Source organism: Saimiri boliviensis, chromosome 15, assembly GCF_048565385.1.
Source record: "Saimiri boliviensis isolate mSaiBol1 chromosome 15, mSaiBol1.pri, whole genome shotgun sequence".
Taxonomy (NCBI): Eukaryota; Metazoa; Chordata; class Mammalia; order Primates; family Cebidae; genus Saimiri; species Saimiri boliviensis.
Genome location: NC_133463.1, coordinates 79328068 through 79353179, shown reverse-complemented (window position 1 = coordinate 79353179; position 25112 = coordinate 79328068). Strand labels below are relative to the sequence as shown.

At 38.1% G+C, this 25112-nt stretch overlaps 1 protein-coding gene across 3 annotated transcripts in view; it reads left to right on the top strand.

Moving 5' to 3' along the window:
• Nucleotides 1–25112, top strand: part of ADCY8 (adenylate cyclase 8) — a 276013-nt gene that overhangs the window by 177315 nt on the left and 73586 nt on the right. The window lies entirely within an intron of this gene.

Genomic DNA, 25112 nt, shown 5'->3' with positions numbered 1-25112 from the left:
CCTGAGGGAAGGAAGGAGCCCCTGGAGATTTTTAGGAAGATTGTAGCATGATACTGTGGAATAAAGACGTTAAAGTTAATTACTATGCAAAGGCATGGCATGCTTGACCTTTCCCCTAATTATCAGGGGACATTAGAAGGAGAGAGGGGATTCTGGGAAGATGATGGCACAAATGGTATATACATATATATATAAAATTGCACTTTAGGTTCTGGGGTACATGTGCAGATCATGCGGGACTGTTGCATAGGTACCTACATGGCAATGTGGTTTGCTGCCTCCAACCCCCCATCACCTGTATCTGACATTTCTCCCCATGTTATACCTCCCCAACATCCCTACCCCGCTCTGTCCCTCCCCTAGTCCCCTGCAACAGATGCCAGTGTATGATGCTCCCCTCTCTGTGTCCATGTGTTCTCATTGTTCAACACTCGCCAATGACTGAGAACATGCAGTGTTTGATTTTCTGTTCTTGTGTCAATTTGCTGAGAATGATGGTTTTCAGATTCATCCGTGTCCCTACAAAGGACACGAAGTCATCATTTTTATGGCTGCATAGTATTCTGTGGTGTATATGTGCCACATTTTCCTAGTCAAGTCTATCATCGATGGGCATTTGGGTTGGTTTCAGGTCTTTGCCACAATGAACATACATGTGCCTGTGTCTTTATAATAGAACAATTTATAATCCTTTGGATATATACCCAGTAATGGGATTACTGGGTCAAATGGAATTTCCATTTCTGGGTCCTTGAGGAATTGCCGCACTGTCTTCCACAATGGTTGAACTAATTTACATTCCCACCAACAGTGTAAAAGTGTTCCTATTTCTCCACAACCTCTCCAGCATCTGTTCTCTCCAGATTTTTAAATAATTGCCATTCTAACTGGTGCAAGATGGTATCTCAATGTGGGTTTGATTTATATTTCTCTAATACCCAGTGATGATGAGCATTTTTTCATATGTTTGTTGGCCTCCTGTATGTCTTCTTTTGAAAAGTGTCTGTTCATATCCTTCACCCACTTTTGAATGGGTTTGCTTGTTTGTTCTTGTAAATCTGTTTTAGTTCTTTGTAGATTCTGGATATTAGCCCTTTGTCAGATGAGTAGATTGCAAAAGTTTTTTCCCATTCTTTTGGTTGCTGGTTCACTTCTGTACAGCCAAAGAAAGCTCTGGAGTTTAATTAGATCCCATTTGTCTATTTTGGCTTTTGTTGCCAATGCTTTTGGTGTTCTAGTCATGAAATCCTTGCCTATGCCTATGTTCTGAATGGTTTTGCCTAGGTTTTCTTCTAGGGTTTTTATGGTGTTATGTCTGATGTTTAAGTCTTTAATCCATCTGGAGTTAATTTTGGTGTAAGGTATCAGGAAGGGGTCCTGTTTCTGCTTTCTGCACGTGGCTAGCCAGTTATCCCAACACCATTTATTAAACAGGGAATTCTTTCCCCATTGCTTGTTTATGTCAGGTTTTTCTTTTCTTTTTTTTTTTTTTTTTGTTTTTTTTTTTGTTGTTGTTGTTGTTGTTTTTATTTTTTTATTGCATTTTAGATTTTGGGGTACATGTGAAGAACATGCAAGATTATTGCATAGGTACACACATGGAAGTGTTATTTGCTGCCTTCCTCCCCTTCACCTGTATCTGGCATTTCTCCCCATGCTATATCTCCCCAACTCTCCACCCCCCCCTACTGTCCCTCCCTCATTTCCCCACAACAGACCCCAGTGTGTAGTGCTCCCCTCCCCGTGTCCATGTGTTCTCATTGTTCAACACCCGCCTATGAGTGAGAACATGCGGTGTTTGATTTTCTGCTCTTGTGTCAGTTTGCTGAGAATGATGGTTTCCAGGTTCTTCGATGTCCCTACAAAGGTTTTTCAAAGATCAGATGGTTGTAGATGTGTGGCATTGCCTCTGAGGCCTCTGTTCTGTTCCATTGATTATATCTCTGTTTTGGTAACAGTACCATGCTGTTTTGATTACTGTAGGTTTGTAGTATAGTTTGAAGTCAGGTAGCATGATGCGTCCAGCTTTGTTCTTTTTGCTTAGGATTGCCTTGGCTATGCAGGCTCTCTTTTGGTTCTATATGAAGTTTAATTTTTTTTCCAGTTCTGTGAATAGGGTCATAGGTAGCTTGATGGGGATAGTGTTGAACCTATAAATTACTTCGGGCAGTATGGCTATTTTTACAATATTGATTCTTCCTAACCATGAGCATGGAATGTTTTTCCATCTGTTTATGTCCTCTGTTATTTCCTTAAGCAGTGGTTTGTAGTTCCCCTTGAAGGGGTCCTTTACTTCCTTTGTTAGTTGTATTCCTAGGTATTTTATTCTCTTTGTAGCAATTGTGAATGGCAGCTTGCTCTTGATTTGGCTCTCTTTTAGTATGTTATTGGTGTATAGGAATGTTTGTGATTTCTGCACATTGATTTTGTATCCTGAGACTTTGCTGAAGTTGCTTATCAGTTTAAGGAGATTCTGGGCTGAGATGATGGGGGTCTTCTAAATACACAATCATTTCATCTGTAAATAGAAACAATTTGATTTCTTCCTTTCCTAATTGAATACCTTTTATTTCTTTTTCTTGCCTGATTGCTCTGGCTAGAACTTCTAATACTATATTGAACAGGAGTGGTGAGAGAAGGCATCCTTGTCTAGTGCCAGATTAAAAAGGGAATGCTTCCAGTTTTTGCCCATTCAGTATATTTGCTGTGGGTTTGTCATAAATAGTTTTTATTCTTTTGAGGTACGTACCAGCAAATACCTAGTTTATTGAGAGTTTTTAGCATAAAGCGCTGTTGAATTTTGTCAAAGGCCTTCTCTGCATCTATTGAGATAATCATGTGGTTTTTGTCTTTGGTTCTGTTTATGTGGTGAATTATGTCTGTAGACTTGAGTATGTTGAACCAGCCCTGCATCACCAGGATGAAGACTACTTGATTGTGATGGATAAGCTTTTTGGTGTGCTGTTGCAATCAGTTTGCCAGTATTTTATTGAAGATTTTTGCATCTATGTTAATCATGGATATTGGTCTCAAGTTTTCTTTTTTTGTTGAGTCTCTGCTGGGTTTTGGTATCAGGATGATGTTGGTCTCATAAAAAGATTTGGGAACAATTATCTCCTTTTGGATTGTTTGAAAAAGTTTCAGAAGGAGTGGTACCAGCTCCAATTTGTATGTCTGGTAGAATTTGGCTGTAAACCGTGAATCCATGTGGACCTGGACTTTTTTCGTTGGTAGGCTATTAATTGCTGCCTCAACTTCAGCCCTTGTTATTGGTCTATTCACGGTTTCAACTTCTTCCTGGTTTAGGCTTTGGAGGGTGCAAGTGTCCAGGAATTTATTCGTTTCTTCCAGGTTTACTTGTTTATGTGCATAGAGTTTTTTGCAGTATTCTCTGATGGTAGTTTGTGTTTCTGTGGAACCAGAGGTGATAACCCTTTATCGTTTTTTATTGCATCTATTTTACTCTTCTCTCTTTTCTTTTTTATTAATCTGGATAGTGGCCTATTTTGTTGATCTTTTCAAAAAACTTGCTCCTGGATTTATTGATTTTTTGAAGGGTTTTTTGTATCTCTATCTCCTTCAGTTCTGCTCTGATCTTAGTTATTTCTTGTCTTCTGCTAGCTTTTGAGTTTTTTTATCTTGCTTCTCTAGATCTTTCAATTTTGATGATAGGGTGTCTATTTTAGATCTTTCCTTGCTTCTCATATGGGCATTTGTTGCTATAAATTTCCCTCCAGACACTGCTTTAAATGTGTCCCAGAGATTCTGGCATATTGCATATTTGTTCTCATTGGTTTCAAAGAACATCTTTATTTCTGCCTTCATTTCATTGTTTATCCAGTCAACATTCAAGAGCCAGTTGTTCAGTTTCCATGAAGTTGCATGGTTCTGGGTTATTTTCTTAATCCTGAGTTCTGATTGCACTGTGGTCTGAGAGACTGTTTGTTATGATTTCCATTCTTTTGCATTTGCTGTGGAGTGATATACTTCCAATTATGTGGTCAGTTTTAGAGTAGGTGTGATGTGGTGCTGAGAAGAATGTATATTCTGTGGATATGGAGTGGAGAGTTCTGTAGATGTCTATTAGGTTTGTCTGGTCCCGATCTGAGTTCAAGTCCTGGATGTCCTTGTTAATTTTCTGTCTTGTTGATCTGTCTAATATTGACAGTGGAGTGTTAAAGTCTTCCACTATTATTGTGTGGGAGTCTAAGTCTCTTTGTAAGTCATTAAGAACTTGCTTTATGAACATGTGGGGGGAATGCTGGGAAGATGGCCGCCTAAGAACAGCTCAGGACTTCAGCTCCCAGTGAAAGTGCAGAGGGTGAGTGGACGCCGCATTTCCAGACGAACTCTTATTGCCCACAGACCAGGAGATACCCAGGCAGAGGGGTCGCCAGCATCGCAGTCCCAGCCAGTGCGGCTGTTTTGGCCCCTGCAGGGCTGATTCCGCCCGCGCGGCTGCTGTGACCACTCCCTGTTGCTGCGGTTCTCCGTACAAAAGCCACTGGTCTGGGAGCCCTCTTAGCTGGCGAGCAGAGCCCTGAGACGGCAGAGTTGCCCATTCATCTGAAATAGCGAGTCAGGCCAGGAGATTCCTAGGCAAAAAATCCGCCAGGAGCCAGCGCCGCAGTTCGAGCCGACTCCGTGAGTCGCAGCACGGGAGATCCCGGCGCCTTTTCAACAAGCGACCGGAACGCGGGGTCGTTCAACTTAAAAGAAAAGACTTTGAGTCAGGGAGCCAGGTGATCAGGCTCGGTTGGTCTCACCCCTCCACCCCCAACAACAACGAAAACAAAAACAGTAATTGGAAACCCTCTGGGTTGAGCCCTTCAAACAAAGCACAGCTGAACCAGGATGGACGGGCTCGGCGGGGGAGGGGCTGCTGCCATTTCTGAGACTCTCCACCGCTATGGAGGCAACCCGCCGTTGCCGAGGCAACCTGCCACAACAGAGAGAGCCCGCCATAACAGAGGCGGGGCCACCATTGCCAAGACAGTTCTAACTACGCCCATATAAAAAGGACTACAGGGAAGAGCTCAGGGCAGCTGGGCAGAGCCCACAGCAGCTCAGCAAAGCCCCTGCTGGCAGGCAGTGGCTAGGCGTGCTGCTAGCTGGGCGGGTCAGACCTGAAAGAAAAATCAAAAAAGGCAGTAGTGCAATGGAAACTCATAAAGCTCCAACTCCCTGGGACAGAGACAGACAACAGGTGGATAAACCCACAAAAATGGGAAGAAACCAGCGCAAAAAGGATGAAAACTCCCAAAACCAGAACACTTCTCCTCCCAAAAGGGATCACAACTCCTCACCAGCAAGGGAACCAGACCGGATGGAGAAGGAGGGTGATGAAATGACAGAATCAGACTTCAGAAGTTGGGTAGTAAGAAACTACAGTGAGCTAAAAGAACATGTTCTAACCAAACGCAAAGAAAATAGGAACCTTGAAAAAAGATTGGACGAACTGCTGACGAGAATGGACAGCATAGAGAGGAGTATAAGTGAATTGATGGAGCTGAAAAACGCAACACGAGAACTTCGTGAAGCATGCACAAGCTTCAACAGCCAAATTGACCAAGCAGAAGAAAGGATATCAGAGATCGAAGATCAACTCAATGAAATAAAAAGAGAAGGCAAGAACAGAGAAAAAAGCACAAAAAGGAATGAACAAAATCTTCAAGAAATGTGGGACTATGTGAAAAGACCTAATCTACGTCTGATAGGTGTACCTGAATGTGATGAAGAGAATGAATCCAAGCTGGAAAATACTCTTCAGGATATTATCCAGGAAAACTTCCCCAACCTAGCAAGGCAGACCAATATTCAAATCCAGGAAATACAGAGAACACCACAAAGATATTCCTCAAGAAGAGCAACCCCAAGGCACATAATCGTCAGATTCACCAGGGTTGAAATGAAAGAGAAAATGTTAAGGGCAGCCAGAGAGAAAGGTCGAGTTACCCACAAAGGGAAGCCCATTAGACTCACAGCAGATCTCTCAGCAGAAACCCTACAAGCCAGAAGAGATTGGGGGCCAATATTCAACATCCTTAAAGAAAAGAACTTTCAACCCAGAATCTCCTATCCAGCCAAACTAAGCTTCATAAGTGAAGGAAAAATAAAATCCTTTGTGAACAAGCAAGCACTCAGAGATTTCATCACCACCAAACCTGCCCTACAAGAACTCCTAAAAGAGGCTCTACACATATAAAGGAACAAGCAGTACCGGCCACTCCAAAAACACACCAAATGGTAAAAGAGCATCAACACAATCAAGAAGCTGCATCAACCAACCAACAAAACAGCCAGGTAGCATCAAAATGACAGTATCAAATTCACACATAACAATACTATCCCTAAATGTCAATGGACTAAATGCCCCGATCAAAAGAAACAGACTGGCAAATTGGATAAAAAGCCAAAACCCATCAGTGTGCTGTATCCAGGAAACCCATCTTACATGCAAGGATACACAAAGGCTCAAAATAAAGGGATGGAGGAAGATCTACCAAGCAAATGGAGAGCAAAAAAAGGCAGGAGTTGCAATTCTCATCTCTGATAAAATAGACTTTAAAGCAACAAAGATCAAAAGAGACAAAGAAGGACATTACATAATGGTAAAAGGATCACTGCAACAAGAAGAGCTAACGATCCTAAATATATACACACCCAATACAGGAGCAACCAGATACATAAGTCAAGTTCTTAATGACTTACAAAGAGACTTAGACTCCCACACAATAATAGTGGGAGACTTTAACACCCCATTGTCAATATTAGACAGATCAACCAGACAGAAACTCAACAAGGATATCCAGGACCTGAATACAGACCTGGAACAAGCAAACCTAATAGACATTTACAGAACTCTCCACCCCAAATCCACAGAATATACATTCTTCTCAGCACCACATCACACCTACTCTAAAATTGACCACATAATTGGCAATAAATCACTCCTCAGCAAATGCAAAAGAATAGAAATCATAACAAACAGTCTCTCAGACCACAGTGCAATCGAGTTAGAACTCAGAATGCAGAAACTAACTCAGAACCGCACAGCTTCATGGAAACTGAACAACTTGCTCTTGAATGTTGACTGGATAAACAATGAAATGAAGGCAGAAATAAAGATGTTCTTCGAAACCAATGAGAACGAAGACACAACATACCAGAATCTCTGGGCCACATTTAAAGCAGTCTCTAGAGGAAAATATATAGCAATGAGTGCCCACATGAGAAGAAAGGAGAGATCTAAAATTGACACCCTATCATCAAAATTGAAAGAGCTAGAGGAGCAAGATCAAAAAAACTCAAAACCTAGCAGAAGACAGGAAATAACTAAGATCAGAGCAGAACTGAAGGAAATAGAGACACAAAAAACTCTTCAAAAAATCAATAAATCCAGGAGCTGGTTTTTTGAAAAGATCAACAAAATAGACAGACCACTAGCCAGATTAATAAAAAAGAAAAGAGAGAATAACCAAATTGATGCAATAAAAAACGATAAAGGGGATATCACCACAGATTCCACAGAAATCCAAACCATCATCAGAGATTATTACAAACAACTCTATGCACATAAACTAGTAAACCTGGAAGAAATGGATAAATTCCTGGACACCTGCATCCTCCCAAGCCTAAACCTGGAAGAAGCCGAAACCCTGAATAGACCAATAACATGGTCTGAAGTCGAGGCAGCAATAAAGAGCCTACCACCCAAAAAAAGCCCAGGTCCAGATGGGTTCACAGCTGAATTCTACCAGACATACAAAGAGGAGCTGATACCATTCCTTCTGAAACTATTCCAGACAATCCAAAAAGAGGGAATCCTTCCCAAATCATTTTACAAGACAAACATCATCCTGATACCAAAACCTTGCAGAGACTCAACAAGAAAAGAAAATTTCAGACCAATATCCATGATGAACATAGATGCAAAAATCTTCAATAAAATACTGGCAAACCGATTGCAACAGCATATCAAAAAGCTCATCCACCATGATCAAGTAGGATTCATCCCGGGGATGCAAGGCTCGTTCAACATACGCAAGTCCATAAACGTAATTCACCACATAAACAGAACCAAAGACAAAAACCACATGATTATCTCAATTGATGCAGATACTTTTGACAAAATTCAACAACCCTTTATGCTAAAAACCCTCAATAAACTAGGTATTGATGGAACGTATCTCAAAACAATAAAAGCTATTTACGACAAACCAACAGCCAATATCATACTGAATGGGCAAAAACTGGAAGCATTCCCTTTGAAATCTGGCACTAGACAAGGATGCCTTCTCTCACCACTCCTATTCAATATAGTACTGGAAGTTCTAGCCAGAGCAATCAGGCAAGAAAAAGAAATAAAGGGTATCCAAATTGGAAAGGAGGAAATCAAATTGTCTCTATTTGCAGATGACATGATTGTATATCTGGAAGACCCCATCATCTCAGCCCAAAATCTCCTGAAACTGATAAACAACTTCAGCAAAGTCTCAGCATACAAAATCAACGTGCAAAAATCACAAGCATTCCTATACACCAGTAATAGACTTCAAGAGAGCCAAATCAAGAACGAACTGCCATTCACAATTGCTACAAAGAGAATAAAGTACCTAGGAATACAACTAACAAGGAATGTAAAGGACCTCTTCAAGGAGAACTACAAGCCATTGCTCAACGAAATAAGAGAGGATACAAACAGATGGAGAAACATTCCATGTTCATGGTTAGGAAGAATCAACATCGTGAAAATGGCCATACTGCCCAAAGTAATTTACAGATTCAACGCTATTCCCATCAAGCTAGCAATGACCTTCTTCACAGAACTGGAAAAAAACACCTTAAACTTCATATGGAACCAAAAGAGAGCCCGCATAGCCAAGTCAATTCTAAGCAAAAAGAACAAAGCAGGAGGCATCACACTACCGGACTTCAAACTATACTACAAGGCTACAGTAATCAAAACAGCATGGTACTGGTACCAAAACAGAGATATAGACCAATGGAACAGAACAGAGGCCTCAGAGGAAATACAACATACCCACAACCATCTGATCTTTGACAAACCTGACAAAAACAAGCAATGGGGAAAGGACTCCCTGTTTAATAAATGGTGTTGGGAAAACTGGCTAGCCATGTGCAGAAAGCAGAAACAGGACCCCTTCCTGACACCTTACACCAAAATTAACTCCAGATGGATTAAAGACTTAAACATCAGACCTAATACCATAAAAACCTTAGAAGAAAATCTAGGCAAAACCATTCAGGACATAGGTGTAGGCAAGGACTTCATGACCAAAACGCCAAAAGCAATGGCAACAAAAGCCAAAATAGACAAATGGGACCTAATCAAACTCCACAGCTTCTGCACAGCAAAAGAAACAGTCAGTAGAGTGAATCGGCAACCAACAGAATGGGAAAAAATTTTTGCAGCCTACCCATCTGACAAGGGGCTGATATCCAGAATTTACAAAGAACTAAAGCAGATCTACAAGAAAAAAACAAACAAGCCCATTCAAGAATGGGCGAAGGATATGAACAGATACTTTACAAAAGAAGACATACAGGAGGCCAACAAACATGTGAAAAAATGCTCATCATCACTGGTCATCAGAGAAATGCAAATCAAAACCACATTGAGATACCATCTCACACCAGTTAGAATGGCGATCATTAAAAAATCGGGAAACAACAGATGCTGGAGAGGATGTGGAGAAATAGGAACACTTTTACACTGTTGGTGGGAGTGTAAATTAATTCAACCATTGTGGAAGACAGTGTGGCGATTCCTCAAGCACCTAAAAATAGAAATCCCATTTGACCCAGCAATCCCATTACTGGGTATATATCCAAAGGATTATAAATCATTCTACTACAAGGACACATGCACACGAATGTTCATTGCAGCACTGTTTACAATAGCAAAGACCTGGAACCAACCCAAATGCCCAACGATGATAGACTGGATAGGGAAAATGTGGTACATATACACCATGGAATATTACGCAGCCATCAAAAACGATGAGTTCACATCCTTTGTAGGGACATGGATGAACCTGGAAACCATCATTCTCAGCAAACTGACACAAGAGCAGAAAATCAAACACCGTATATTCTCACTCATAGGCGGGTGTTGAACAATGAGAACACATGGACACAGGGAGGGGAGCACTACACACTGGGGTCCGTTGGGGGGAAATGGGGGAGGGGCGGGTGGGTCGGGAGGTGGGAAGAGATAGCATGGGGAGAAATGACAGATACAGGTGAGGGGACGGAAGGCAGCAAACCACACTGCCATGTGTGTACCTATGCAACAATCTTGCATGTTCATCACATGTACCCCAAAACCTAAAATGCAATAAAAAAAAATAAAAAAGAACTTGCTTTATGTATCTGGGTGCTCCTGTATCAGGTGCATATATATTTAAGATAGTTAGCTCTTCTTGTTGCATTGATCCTTTTATCATTATGTAATGCCCCTCTTTGTCTCTTTTGATTTTTTGTTGGTTTAAAGTCTATTTTATCAGAGAGTAGGATTAAAATTACTGCTTTTTTTTTTTCTCTCAATTTGCTTGGTAAATCTTTCTCCATCCCTTTATTTTGAGTCTATGTGTGTGTCTTTACATGTGAGATGGGTTTCCTGGATACAGCACACCAATGAGTTTTGACTTTTTATCCAATTTGCCAGTCTGTGTCTTTATTGGGGCATTTAGCCCATTTACATTTAAGGTTAATATTGTTATGTGTAAATTTGATCCTGCCATTTTGATGCTAGCTGGTTGTTTTGCCCATTAGTTGACGCAGTTTCTTCATTGCGTCAATGCTCTTTACCATTTTGTATGCGTGTGGAGCGGCTGGTACCAGTTGTTCCTTTTTGTTTAGTGCTTCTTTCAGGAGATCTTGTAAGGCAGGTCTGGTGGTGATGAAATCTCTCAGCTATTGCTTGTTCTTAAAGGATTTTATTTCTCCTTCGCTTATGAAGCTTAGTTTGGCTGGATATGAAATTCTGGGTTGAAAGTTCTTTTCTTTAAGGATGTTGAATATTGGCCCCCACTCTCTTCTGGCTTGTAGGGTTTCTGCTGAGAGATCCACAGTGAGTCTGATGGCTTCCCTTTGTGGGTAACCCGACCTTTCTCTCTGGCTGCCCTTAGCATTTCTTCCTTCATTTCAACCCTGGTGAATCTGACGATTATGTGCCTTGGGGTTGCTTTTCTTGAGGAATATCTTTGTGGTGTTCTCTGTATTTCCTGGACGTGAATGTTGGCCTGCCTTTCTAGGTTGGGGAAGTTCTCCTGGATAATATCCTGAAGTGTTTTCCAGCTTGGATTTATTCTCTCCATCACATTCAGGTACACCTATCAAACATAGATTAGATCTTTTTACATAATCCCACACTTCTTAGAGGCTTTGTTCATTTCTTTTTACACTTTTTTTTCTCTATTCTTGCCTTCTCCTTTTATTGCATTGAGTTATCTTCAATCTCTGATATCCTTTCTTCTGTTTGGTCAATTTGGCGATTGAAACTTGTGTATGCTTCACAAAGTTCTCGTGTTATGTTTTTCAGCTCCATCAAGTCATTTATATTCTTCTCTAAGCTGTTTATTCTCATTAGCATTTCATCAAATATTCTTTCAACATTTTTAGTTTCTTTGCATTGGGTTAGAACATGTTCTTTTAGCTCAGAGAAAATTGTTATTAACCACCTTCTAAAACCTGTTTCTATCAAGTCATCAGACTCATTCTCCATCCAGCTTTGTTCCCTTGCTGGTGAGGAGTTATGATCCATTGGAGGAGGAGAGGAATCCTGGTTTTTAGTGTTTTCATCCTTTTTGCACTGGTTTCTTCCCATCTTTGTGGATTTATCTACCTGTGGTCTTTGTAGTTGGTGACTTTCAGATGGGGTCTCTGAGTGGACATCCTTTTTGTTGATGTTGAAGTTATTTCTTTTTGTTTTTTAGTTTTCCTTCTAACAGTCAGGCCCCTCTACTGTAGGACTGCTGGAGGTCCACTACAGACCCTGCTTGCCTGGTGATCACCTGCAGTGGCTGCAGAATAGTAAGGGTTGCTGCCAGTTTCCTCTTGTTATCTTTGTCACAGAAGAATACCCACCAGATGTCAGCCTGAGCTCTCCTTTATGAGGTGTCTGTTTGGATATACAGGGGTCAGGGAGCTGCTTGAGGAGACAGTCTGTCCCTTATAGGAGCTCATGTGCTGAGCTGGGAGCTCCATTGTTCTTTCAGAGCTGCTGGGAAGGTGCATTTAAGTCTGCTGCAACAGAACTCATAACCACCTCTTTTCCTGGGTGCTCCATCCTGGGAAGGTGGGGCTTTATTTATTTGTTCCTGACATGCTGCTGCCTTTTTTCAGAGATGCCCTGTCCAGCAAGGAGGTAGCCTAGTCACAGTCTGTCAGCAGAGGCATTGCTGAGCTGCCATGGGCTCTGCTCAGCTGCAATGTGAACTTCCTTGCAGTTTTGTTTACAGAGGTATAGTTAGAACTGCCTCAGTAATGGCAGTCTGCCTCAGTAATGGCAGACTGCCTCAGTAATGGCGGACTGCCTCAGTAGCAGTGGACTCCCTTGATAATGGCAAACTGCCTCGGTAATTACAGACTGCTCAGTAGTGGTGGACTGCCTCGGTAATGGCAGATGCCCTTTCCTTCACAGAGCTGGACTATCCCAGGTCTAGCTGCACTTACTGCAAAACTTTCAATCTGGAGCATTTCAGATTGCTGGTCTTTGTGGGGGTGGGACCTGCTGAGCCAGATCACCTGGCTTTCTGTTTCAGCCCCCTTTTGTTCAGTGGAATGGTCAGCTCTGTTTCACAGACATTCCAGGTGCCAGTTGAAATGGCCACCCAGATTTGTGTCAGTTTCATTGTGCCAGCTGAAACAGCCATGCTGGAAACTCATGGCACTTTTCAGCCCAGGAATCTCCTGGTCTGTGGGCAGTAAAAACTCATTTGTAAATGCAGTGATCACTCACCCTCTGCATTGTTCTCTCTGGGAACTGCACTCCAGACCTATTCCTATTTGGCCATCTTGGATTCCACAGATGGTATATTTCTTAATCTCTCAGTATTCTTACAAATCAGACCAACTAAATAGCAAAACCAAAATTCTCGTGGACTATACTTATAATGAAAAGGGGTGATGTAATAGATCCACATATTCCAAAATAGAAGTGGGTAGCAACAATCTCCCAATAGCCCCAAATGTGTGTATGATATCAGTATCTGTATGGAAGAAAGTAGAAAGAAGTACTGGGCATGACACACCTGGGAACAAAAGGATCTCGATATAGCCAACAGATATTCACTGAGAAGTGCTGTGAGCCAAACTAAGAAAGCAACTGAAAGTGGGAAGGAATTTCCTCAATCCAATAACCATTTGAAAGGCCTGAAGAGCTGGAACCATCAAGACACTATCAGCTCATGAAACTGATCATCTAATCTCCCTCTCATGATAAAGCCTTGAGAGGAACTGCATGAGTGAAATCAAAACCACTTATGATAAGGGCTGTAGAAAAGAAGATAAAACCCAGTTTAAAGTGGGAACAGATTCTAACTATCATGTTTTGAAAGACTACATGAAAGCAACCAAAGAGAAAGCTCTGAAAAGTTAAAAAAAAAACCAAACCTATTCTGAACCATGCACTTTCTAAAAGTTCAGGGAAATGTTTTATATAAAAATTAGCAACAAAATATATTGATGGCAATCCTATACTAAGCCATTATTAAAAAGTAGTGAATAACAAGTATAATCATCATCTTATTGTCATTGAAAGCACTCCAGAAAGACATGCCCACAAAATATATCAAAACTTTAACCTATTCTTTTATAAAGAGCTGAAGCACTTAATGTGGTTCAAGACATGAAATAACAACCAAACCAAAATTAGAAAAACTTAGAAATTTGAAAACAGAGCTCAGAAACTAAAAATTTTTTAAAAGATATATTTCAGAAACAGAGACAGCAAAATATAATATAGAGCACATAAACACAGCAAAAGTGACTTAAGAGATATAGAAAGTGAAAGAAAGAACATCATTTTTTAAGTCATAAAGAAAATTTAAAAGATTGACAAAGCCTTCTTCCTTACATCTTAACGTCACACTAACAAGGACCCTGTATACTAACCATGTATACTAACAGCTGAGAGAACTGCAAGACACTGATTCTTTCTGAGTAAGAGTATTTTAGGGAAACCCACATTAAGCAGGAAAAACTAATATGCTAGAGGAATTTGAAGCTACTGGTACCTACAACTATAGCAAACCTTAAACATAGCTTAAATCCCAGCCAGAGAGATACAAATCCTCACAGAAAAGATCTAATTACTTCAGTTTCTATTACCTTATACAATATGAACAGTTTTCAAGAGAAAATTATAAGACATACCAAAAACCAAGAAGAGACAAAGCAATAATCAGAATCAAACTCAGATATAACAGATGTTAAAATTATCATACAGAAATTTTAATAACTATTATTAATATATTAAAGGTTCTAATAGAAGAGGTAGACAACATGCAAGAAAAAAATGGGCTATGTAAACAGAAATGGAAACTCTGAAAGAATGAAAGGAAATAAAAGGAAAGGACAAAAATTTAAAAACACTTAACAGAAATAATGAATGTCTTCAACGGGCTCATCAGTAGACTCAGCAAAGCCAAGGAAATAATCAGTAAGCTTGAAGACAGGTCAACAGAAACTTTCATAACTGAAATGCAAAGAGAAAAGTGAATGAGGGTTGGGCAGGGGACACAGATCAAAGCATCCAAGAACTCCAGGACAATTTCAAAGGAAGAAATATATGCATAGATTACAAAAAGGAGAAGAAAGGAGAACTGAGCAAAATCAATATTTAAAGTAATAATGGCTAAGAATGTTTTAAAATTAATGACAGACAACAAACCACAGAATCACAGAACCACAGAACCTTAATGTTAAATATTTTGGTTAAATAAAAATAAACAAGCAGCATAAACATAAAAAAGATATGTATTCAGATTGCAGAAAATGAAAAACAAAGGGAAAATCTTAATGGGTACCATAGTAAAGGACATGACCTTACTGGAAGGAAGGACACTCCCTTACATACAGAGGAACAAGGGTAAAAATTATATCATGCTTTTTGTCAGAAACTATGCAAGCAAGAAGAGTGTGGAGTCAAGTATTTGAAGTGTTGAAAGAAAAACCATCAACCTAGAATTCTATATCCTTCATAAGTAGAGAAGAAATAAAGACTTTCTCAGAAAAACAAAAACTACATTTTAAACCAACATTCTCTGTAAGAACTGTAAAAAGGTTCTTCAAACAGCAGGAAAATAATATAGATCAGAAACCTGGATCTCCATAAAGAAAGAGTATCAGAGAAAAAATAAATGAAGTTAAGTAAATGTTTTTCTCTTATTCTTAATTGATCAAAAACATTTTTTTTTGTTTAAAGCAACAATATTAACAATATATTTGATGGTTAAAATACGGCTAAAAGTGAGATGAACAATAGCAATATCGCAAGGGACATAAGAAGAAATTGAGAATGCTTTGTTTAAGGTAACTGCATTACACATGAAGTACTATGAAGGCTGAGTTATGTTAATTTAAAATGCATATTTTAAGCTCTTGAGAAAACACTAAAAATAGTTTTTTAAAGAAAGAAATATAGTTGATATGGCAAGAAAAAATAAATCACATATAAAATGCTCAATCAAAATCAGAGAGCATGTTAAACAAAGTGAACAAAGAATAAATGCAATGAATAAAAAAAAATAGTTACAAAGATGATGGATGTTAAACCAAGCATAAAAATAATTATTTTTTGATCTTAATGGTCTCAATATACCAATTACAAGGCAGAGCTTTCCAGAGTAGATTAAAAAAAAGACCCAACTAGATATTGTATAAAAGAACCCGACTATAGATATAGACTCAAATAAGTTAAAGAAATGAAGAAATATACAGTGCTAACACTAATCAAAAAGATTGAGTAGCTATATTAATTTCAGAACAAATTGATCAGAGCAAGAAAAATTATCAGAGGTAAAAATGGAAATTACGTCGTGATTAAAAAGTCAGTTCTCTAATAATAATTAGCAGTATGAACATTTATGTGCCTAACAAGAGAATGTCAAAATACTTAAGGCAAAACTGATAGAACTGAAAGGAAAAATAAATAAACCCGCTATTATAGTTGGAGATTTCAACATCCCTCTGTCAGTAATTAATACACCGTGCAGGCAGGAAATCATTGATATAGATAACCTGAACTTATCTAATCAATATTAATGGACTATTCTACCCAGTGAAAGAATACACATTCTTCTCAAGCTCACATTGAATAGTAACCAAGGTAGACACCATTATGGTCTGTAATATACCTTCATAGATTTAAAAGAAGAAAAATCACACAAAGTATGTTCTCAGATTATAGTGGAGTTAAACTAAAATTCAATAATAGAAAGATAGATAGAATATCCCAAAACACCTGGAGATTAAACAACACATTCTTAAATCACATGTGAATGAAAGAAGAGATTTCAAGAGACATTTAAAAATATTTTGAACTAAAAGAAAATGAAAACACAACTTATCAAATTTGTGGGATTCCATGAAAGCAGTACTTAGAGGAAAATTTACATTAAATGCATATATTATAAAAGAAAAGATATCTAAAATTAATAACAATCTAAGTTTCTACCTTGGTAAACTACCAAAGAAAAAGCAATTTGATCTTGGATCAAAAAGGAGAAAATAAATTCTACCAATTAGGGCAAAAAAAATCAATAAAACTGAAAACAGGAAAACAATAAAGAAAATCAAAACTAAAATCTAGTTCTCTGACAATATCGATAAAATTGATAAACCTGTAGCCAAGCTAATCAAAATAAAAGAAGATGCAAGTTACCAACATCATAAATGAAAAAACGTTTCTCACTGATGATTCCATGGACATTAAATAATAAGAAAATAATATTACAAACAACTTTGTGTCAATAAATTCGATAACTGGGATGCAAGGGACCAATTTGTTGAAAGACACAAACTATCTACATGCAAACTAGAAGAAAAAAATAATTGGAAAACTCTTATATCTATTTAATAAATTTAATCAATAATTTTTAAACTTAAAAGAAATAAAACAGCAGACCCAAATGATTTCACTGGTGAATTCTACCAATTTTAAAGAAAAAGTAATACCACTTTTCTATAACCTCTTAGAAAATAGGAGAGGAGACAATTTCTAATTCATTTTATCAGGTCATTATTACACTAATAAAAAAAACCCAGCAAAAACACTGAAGTAAAGGATAACTACAGACCAATATCTCATAAACATAAACATAAAACCTCTCAAAAAATATTAGCAAATAAAATCTAACAATATATAAAAAGAAGTATATACCAAGGTACAACAGAACTTCTGCCAGGTACACAAATTTTATCTAGCATCCTAAAATCAAACAATAGTGATTCACCATATTAATAATTTAAAGAAGAAAAATCATATGATCATATCAATTGCCAAATAAATGCATTGGATAAAAGTCATTGTCCATTTATGTTAAAAACTCTCAGAAAACTAGCAACAGAATAGAACTTCTATAACTTGATAAAGAATATCTACAAAAAAAAAACTATAGATAATATCATCTTTAGTGATGAAAGACTGGAGCTTTCTCCCCTAATATCAGAAACAAAACAAAGAAACACACTCTCACCACTCATATTTAATATCATATTGGAACTCCTAGCTAGTGAAACAAACCAACAAAAAGAAATAAAATGCATACATATTAGAAAGGAAGAAATAAAACTATGTTTATCCACCAATGACATGAATTTCTATATGGAAATTCCCAAAGTTTCTACCAAAACATTTCTAAAACTAATAAACAAATATAGTAAAGTCATAGCATACAATGTCGATATACAAAATTCAATTGTTTTCCTTTATATCAGCAATCTAAAGTTGGAATTTGAAATTAAAGAAACAATATATTTATAATAGCACCAAAAATGAAAAACTTCAATATAAATTTAACACACTTTGTACAAGATATGTATGTAGAAATCTTCAAGACACTGATGAAATAAATCAAAGATGTAAATAAATGAAGAGACATTCTGTGTTCATAGATTGGAAGACTTGATATTGTTAAGATGTCCATTTTTCCCAACTTGATCTATAGGTCAATGCATTGTCAGTCAAAACTTCAGCAAGCTATTTTATAGGTATCAACAAACCAATGCTAAAGGTTATTTGAAAAGACAAAGAATATAGCATAGCCAGCACAATACCATAAAAGAATAACAACAAAGCTAGAGAAATTATACTACCTGATTTCAACACTTACTATAGAACTACAGTGTGATGGTAAAGAAAAAATAAACACATAGTTCAATAGAACAAAAAGGAAAGCCCCAAAAATAGATCCACACAAGTATAATTAATTGATTTGTAGCAAAGATGCTAAGAAAGTTCCATGGAGAAAGGATAGTCTTTTTAACTAATGATATCGGTAAAATTAGATGTCTAACTCTCAGCAAACTAACACAGGAACAGAAAACCAAACACTGCATGTTCTCACTCATAAGTGGGAGATGAACAATGAGAACACAGGGACACAGGGAGGGTAACACCACACACTGGGACCTGTGGGGATGGGGGACAAGGGGAGGGAGAGCATTAGGACAAATACCTAAAGCATGTGGGGCTTAAAACCTACATGACAAGTTGATAGATGCAGCAAATCACCATGGCACACATATACCTACGTAAGAAACCTGTACATTCTACGCGTGTATCCCAGAACTTAAAGTAAAATTTAAAAGAAAATTTAAAAAATTGGATGTGCATATGCAAAACCTTGAACCAAGACAAAGACCTTACACCTTGACAAAAATTAATACAAAATGGTTTATATAACTAGATGGAAAACTATAAAATTTCTGGAAGAAAACATAAATGAAATTGTAGTTTTGAATTTGGTGATGAGTTTATAGGCACACCACCAAAATCATGAACCATGACGAAGAAAATTATAAGTTGGACTTTACTGAAATTTAAAATGTCTGATCTTGGAAGACACTGTTTTGAGAATGAAAACACAAGCCACAGACCAGAAGAAAATATTCGTGAAACACATATCTGGTAAATGATTTGCGTCCAAAATATTCAAAAAAAACTCGTAAAACTTGATAATTGGAAAACGTCCCAATTTTTTTAATGGACAAAAGATTTAAACAAACAACTCACCAAACAAGATATATGGATACCAAATAGGTGTGTGAAAGATGCTCAACATCACTGGCCATAAGGGAAATTCAAATTAAAACAATGACCTACCACTACATACCTATTACAATGACCAATAAATAAATAAATAAATAAATAAATAAATGTCAATATCATTTGCTAGAGGGAATAACAATAACAACAACCACAAAACTCTGTGGCATATCCAGACAATAAACTAAGATTCCACTATAAGAAGGAATAAGCTATCAGCTACACAAAGACATCGATGAATCTTAAATGCATATTCCTAACTGAAGGAAACCTGTCTGAAAGGCTTTGTACATATTATTCCATTTATATAATATTCTGGAAAAGACAAAACTATAGAAATGGTAAATAGATCAGTAGGTGAGAGGAGTTTGGGTAATAAGGGAACAGAGAATTAAATAGATGAAGCTCAGCATACTTTTTAGGGTGGTGCACTCAGTATACTATAATGGTATATACCTGATACTATGGATTTATCAAACCCTGCAAAACTTTACAGCACAGAGAATGAACTTTAATATATACAGGCTTTAAAAACAATTATTTAGGAGTTCAGGGGATCCTGTGATGGAATCAGACTGTGATAAAAGAATCTAACTGTATTAAAAGTGTATGAAGCAACCTCCCTGAAGGAGTTCTGGAGGGCAAAATGGTGTTCTAAGCAGCTTTGAAAATGAGCTGAGTCTGTAGGATTAAAGGCAAGAGAAACTGCACTTAAGCACTGTACTCTAGTTGATATAGAAATTTCCCATCAAGGTATGGGTTAAGAATTTGCAACACCTATATATATATATATATATACATACATATATGTATGTATGTGTGTGTATATATATATATATATATATATATATATATATATATACATACTGGAACTAAACAATTATGTAAATGGATAGCAGATGTTGAGAGTCAGTTTTCTCATTGTTGGAGCAGAAGTTTACATGTAAGTGAAGGGAGAAAGTTAGAAATATCCCTGTGGTCATGAATTAGAGTTGGAGACATCAGTATGAACTCATACTTAGCTTAATATAGATACAGATGGTTACATATAGGAATACTTATAGATGTGTTTATATGCACAGATTAGAATATGCACATGCATACATTTCCTTTCTCTGTTGGTGGAGAGAGCCTGGAAGCAATGACACCTCAGTGGTAATGAGCACATCTGCTACTCACACCTTGGTTTCTAATGCCAATATCCAATAAAAAGAACCAGGGATCCTTGGAGAATTGTCTGATTCTAAGAGCGGGACAGGAAATATACAAGATTAGCCTTGGCCATCTTGGCCAGAAAACAAGAATGTGCTAAAACATACATACATACACACACACACACACACAAACACACACACACACACACAGACACACACACAATAATGGAGTATTTCAAAGGGACACAGGAGCCAAGGGCCAAAGCTGGAATAAATTCAGCAACAAAATAAACAATGTAGTATTGCTTTATAATCCACAATATAAAATAAATATCCATCAGTCCATACTAATATAGATTAATGATATGTCTCCCATGCACAGAAAGTCTACATATTTTATGAAGATAATCCATCCTCAGTGAGGAGGAACTTAACTCCCCACTCCTTAAGTATGAGCAATAGCAAGAGTGACTTTCTTCCAAAGAGTAAAGTATGTACAGGGGGCAAGATGTGGAGAAATCTTACAAACACTACCTCCGCCAGGTGATAAAAGTGAATACCAACAGTGATAAGTCATGCTGATAAGACCTAATAAGTATGGCATGCAACCTCTGTGGTCTCTTCCCCAAACCCATAATGCAATAATAAAGAAAATTTCAGACAAATCTCAATTGAGGGACAGTTTACAAAACACCTTACCAGTATTCCTCAAAACTGTCAAAATCATTGAAAGTAAGGGAAGTCTGAGAAACTGTCACAGCAAGGGGGAGCCTAAGGAGACATAACATTTAAATGGAAGATGACATCCTGAACTGGAGATATACCTATGGGAAGATTTAGAAAGAGTGACCCACTCAGCATCTATGAGCATACCTAGGGGCTACACTGTGATCTTGAAGTAACATATCAGTTTTAACAAAAAATTGGAGATGTGGCTAATTTGAGGGCTAGAACAGGAAATATGCGAGATAAGCCTAGAACATCTTATCCTACAAGAAAGCAAGGGTATCATCAAACACTATTAGGATCATGCCAAAAGGACTCAGGAGCCACATTATAGAAATTCTCACTGTCCAAAGATGGAATAATTTGAGCTTCAGCAAGGATAATTATTTAAACATTTATCAAAACCCAGCAAATACATTTAACTTTATGAGTTTCTAATATTATTTTTTAATTTTGTAGTCTTTAGTGAATTAAAGGGAACTGGTTGATTATTTGGAAAAATGGTGAAAAAGTGAGAGAAACAAGTGTCTTTTCCATGTGGACTGTACCATAAGATCACTAAATAGTGAGGGGAAATATAATAAAAGTATCCTAGCTAATACGTTTTAAAGAAATAAAAGAATTAAAATACCATCATATTTCAACCCATAATGAATTAATATACCTACAAACTGAGCATCAGAGGATGCTATCAACACAAATGAGAGAGACAACCATACCTCCTGGTGGGGGCACACAATACCACCTATGGTCTTATGAATGAGATCAAACCTAGATTGATCAGGCCTTGGAATCCAGCTTCCAATTTTCAGGAATTACAGAGGACAGAGAGTGTCAAATAAGTACACACCAGTAAAATCCACAGAATGGGAAATGCTATGGGTCAGAGGCACACCTTTTTCAACAAATATATTGTAAGGAAGATAAAAGGATAGAAGTTATAGATCTTAAGATTTAAAAGACATGCTAGATTTAATAAAAAGGAGTGAGACTAAACTGTAGTGCCTGTAAAGAAAGGATAAAACTATAAAGAAATGGAAACGGAAAGTGATTAATTGGGATTGACAGAGAGGATTATGATTGGGACAGCACTCATGGATAGGCTTTTGGTGTGCCCTGCAAAGTTCTGTTTCAGAAGTTGATGGTCATTACAGAGGCAGACACTTTATAAGAACTAACTAAGCTATATATTTTTGTGGTTTTGTTTATGCTTCATTTTACCATTTTTAAATTTTTTAAATGGTAAAATTATTAATGTAGGGGGAGGCCTATCTACTTTTGCCAAATGTGGGCTAGGAATGTTCCCACCAATAGCCATTGATGGTTATTATGTTCCAGACTTGTTCCAAACACTAGGAATAAATCTCAAAAAAGATGACAAGAACAAAATCCCTGCCCTCCTGGACTGTATAATCTGATGGAATGAGACTAAGACATAAGGAATATATAACTATCTGTCCAGGTACATATACTACATATGTAGCTACTTATATGCTATGAATGTAGATATATATGTAGGGATGTATATGCTATGTATGTAGATATTTATATGTTATTCAATTAATAAATCAGAATAAGGGTACCAGAGAATACCAAGAAAGAATGAGTTTCTTGACTACCTAGGAGCCTATGAGGACCAGGCTCCTAAGAGAAGGGACCTCAGGATGGTGAGCTGTGAGTGTTGGTGGAGCCTTGACAGATTCATCCAAACCTGCTGGACTCCTCTTTTCACTCCTGTCAATGGGAGGGTGGTAGCCAAGAAGGGCGTGGCCATGTGTGTTGCTTCTAAACTCCTGGAGCTCAAGGTGTTGATGTTCCCAGCAAACACTCAACAAACATCAGTGTGACAATTTGTGTTGGATAGTGGGGATATACAGTCAGGGTCCCTGCCATCATAAAGCTGACCATCTAGTAGGGCTAAAAGACAAATAGCTGAACAGCTATCATACAGAGTGATAACTATTATGATAGGAAAGGTATAAGCTGTGATTAGAAGTGTGGGAGGTGGGGTGGGGCAAAAGTAATCCTTTTTGCCTCTTGGGCAGGCTTCCCAGAGGAGATGACAGTGACAGCTTACCTGGCTCCTGAAGGAACTCACTAGGTCATGGAAAAAGACTAAGAAGGATTAAGGCAAGAAGGGCTGGAAATGGAGCATTCTGGAGGAGAAGAGTTGTGAAGCTCATTAAAGAGTTGTGACTGGTTAGCAGAGGAGACTTTATTGAAGCATTTTAATGAAAGAGATGATGTGATCAGATTCATGTTTAGAAGGATCATACTGAATGGGGATGGTGGAGAGGTACGAGTGAGATCTGGATTTGCAATAACCAATTAGGAGGCAACTGCCAAAAAAAATAGGTATCTGGCAAGAAATAATAAGGACAAAAGAGTGACAGAAGTGTGGACAGGAGAGGAAGAATTTTTAAGATATTTAGGGCAGAGGATTGACGGTTCACAGTAACTGACTGGATGTGCGGAATGAGAGAGATGGAGAAGACCAGGATGAACCTGAGGTCTGGACTTTCACTGGACAGAAGGGGCCACTGTCCTCCATGAGAAGTGAGGCTTACACTTCCCAGCTGGCCTGAGCAGGATTTCTTTCCAGGTGATGTGACAGGGGCAGGGAGGGGAGGAAGCCCTGATGTTCTGGTTCCTTGGTTCAAAAAAAGAGAGACCTGGACCCTCACCCAGCAGCTAGTCAGGAGTCTCCAACTCTAGAATTCAAGGTGAAATCCATAACTGAAATATAGCCCACACCTCAACCTCACCCAGTGAAGAGAAAAATCCTGACAAAGAAGGAAACTGAACTCTGATCAGACAATCCACATGCTGTGGGAATTGGGTAGCTGATTTACCCCAGACACAGCAGAAGCTTTCTCTAATATGTGCTGGTTCCCTCTCCAACTCATTTTGTTTCTGATTGATGCTCTGCAACTAAACAGATGGTGGGTGCTTTTCACTCGCATTTCTTCTGTCATGGATTTTTTTTTTTTTTTTTTTTTGGCAGATGAGGCAGTCTCTACTCATATGACCACAGATAATTCTTAACCCCCAAAGCAAAAATTAATGGACTCTGGAAAAAAAAAAAGATAGTGCATACTCAGCTCTTTCCCTTAATTTCCACATGCCCACAAATGTTCCTCTCTGTCCAAGAAGGGTAAACAAAGACTAGAAAATACCTCTTGTAACTATAGCACAATGTATCTTGTCTGCATGCAGTGATGAGAGAGACACAAAGATGCAGAAAGAGCAAGAGGGAGGCAGAGAGGGGAAGAAGGAAAGGGGGAGGGAGGGAAGGGGAAAAGAGTTAAAGGTAGTAGCCTAGAGAGGAAGGAAGAAAGGAAGGAAGGAAGGAAGGAAGGAAGGAAGGAAGGGAGGGAGGGAGGGAGGGAGGGAGGGAGGGAGGAGGCAGACACTGGGTCTCATTTTCTGTGCATCATACTACCTATATGTATGTATTTAACCTCTCTGAAACCTGTGTTTCCTCGTCTGTAAAATGGGAATAATAATGCCCACTTGCCAAGTCTGCAGTAAAAATTAAATTAACCATGCTTATTTCTGGTAAATTCCCTTTTGGAGTCATAGTATTTTTATTTGTTGAAAGAGCTAAGAATATCTTTCTTCAGGGCTGCTGCAAGGATCAAATACACGATTGTACTACAGAATCTACAGATTCTAAAGCATTGTCCAAGTGCCATCTTTCAGTATAATCTGAGTTTTTGTTTTCTATTGCACCACAAGGTGCTATAGGCTGTTGGCTCATCCCCAGTGATCCCTGCCTTCCCAGCAAATGTCAAATCACAATCAATACAAACCATTTTAAAGACAGACTGCAGAGAATAATTAGGGCTTAATGTCTAGAAATGATTTGGCTAGAGCTTTGCAAATCCCGTCATTCTTTTTGAGACTCAATTTCAGAAATGAAAAGTCTCCCTCCTTTT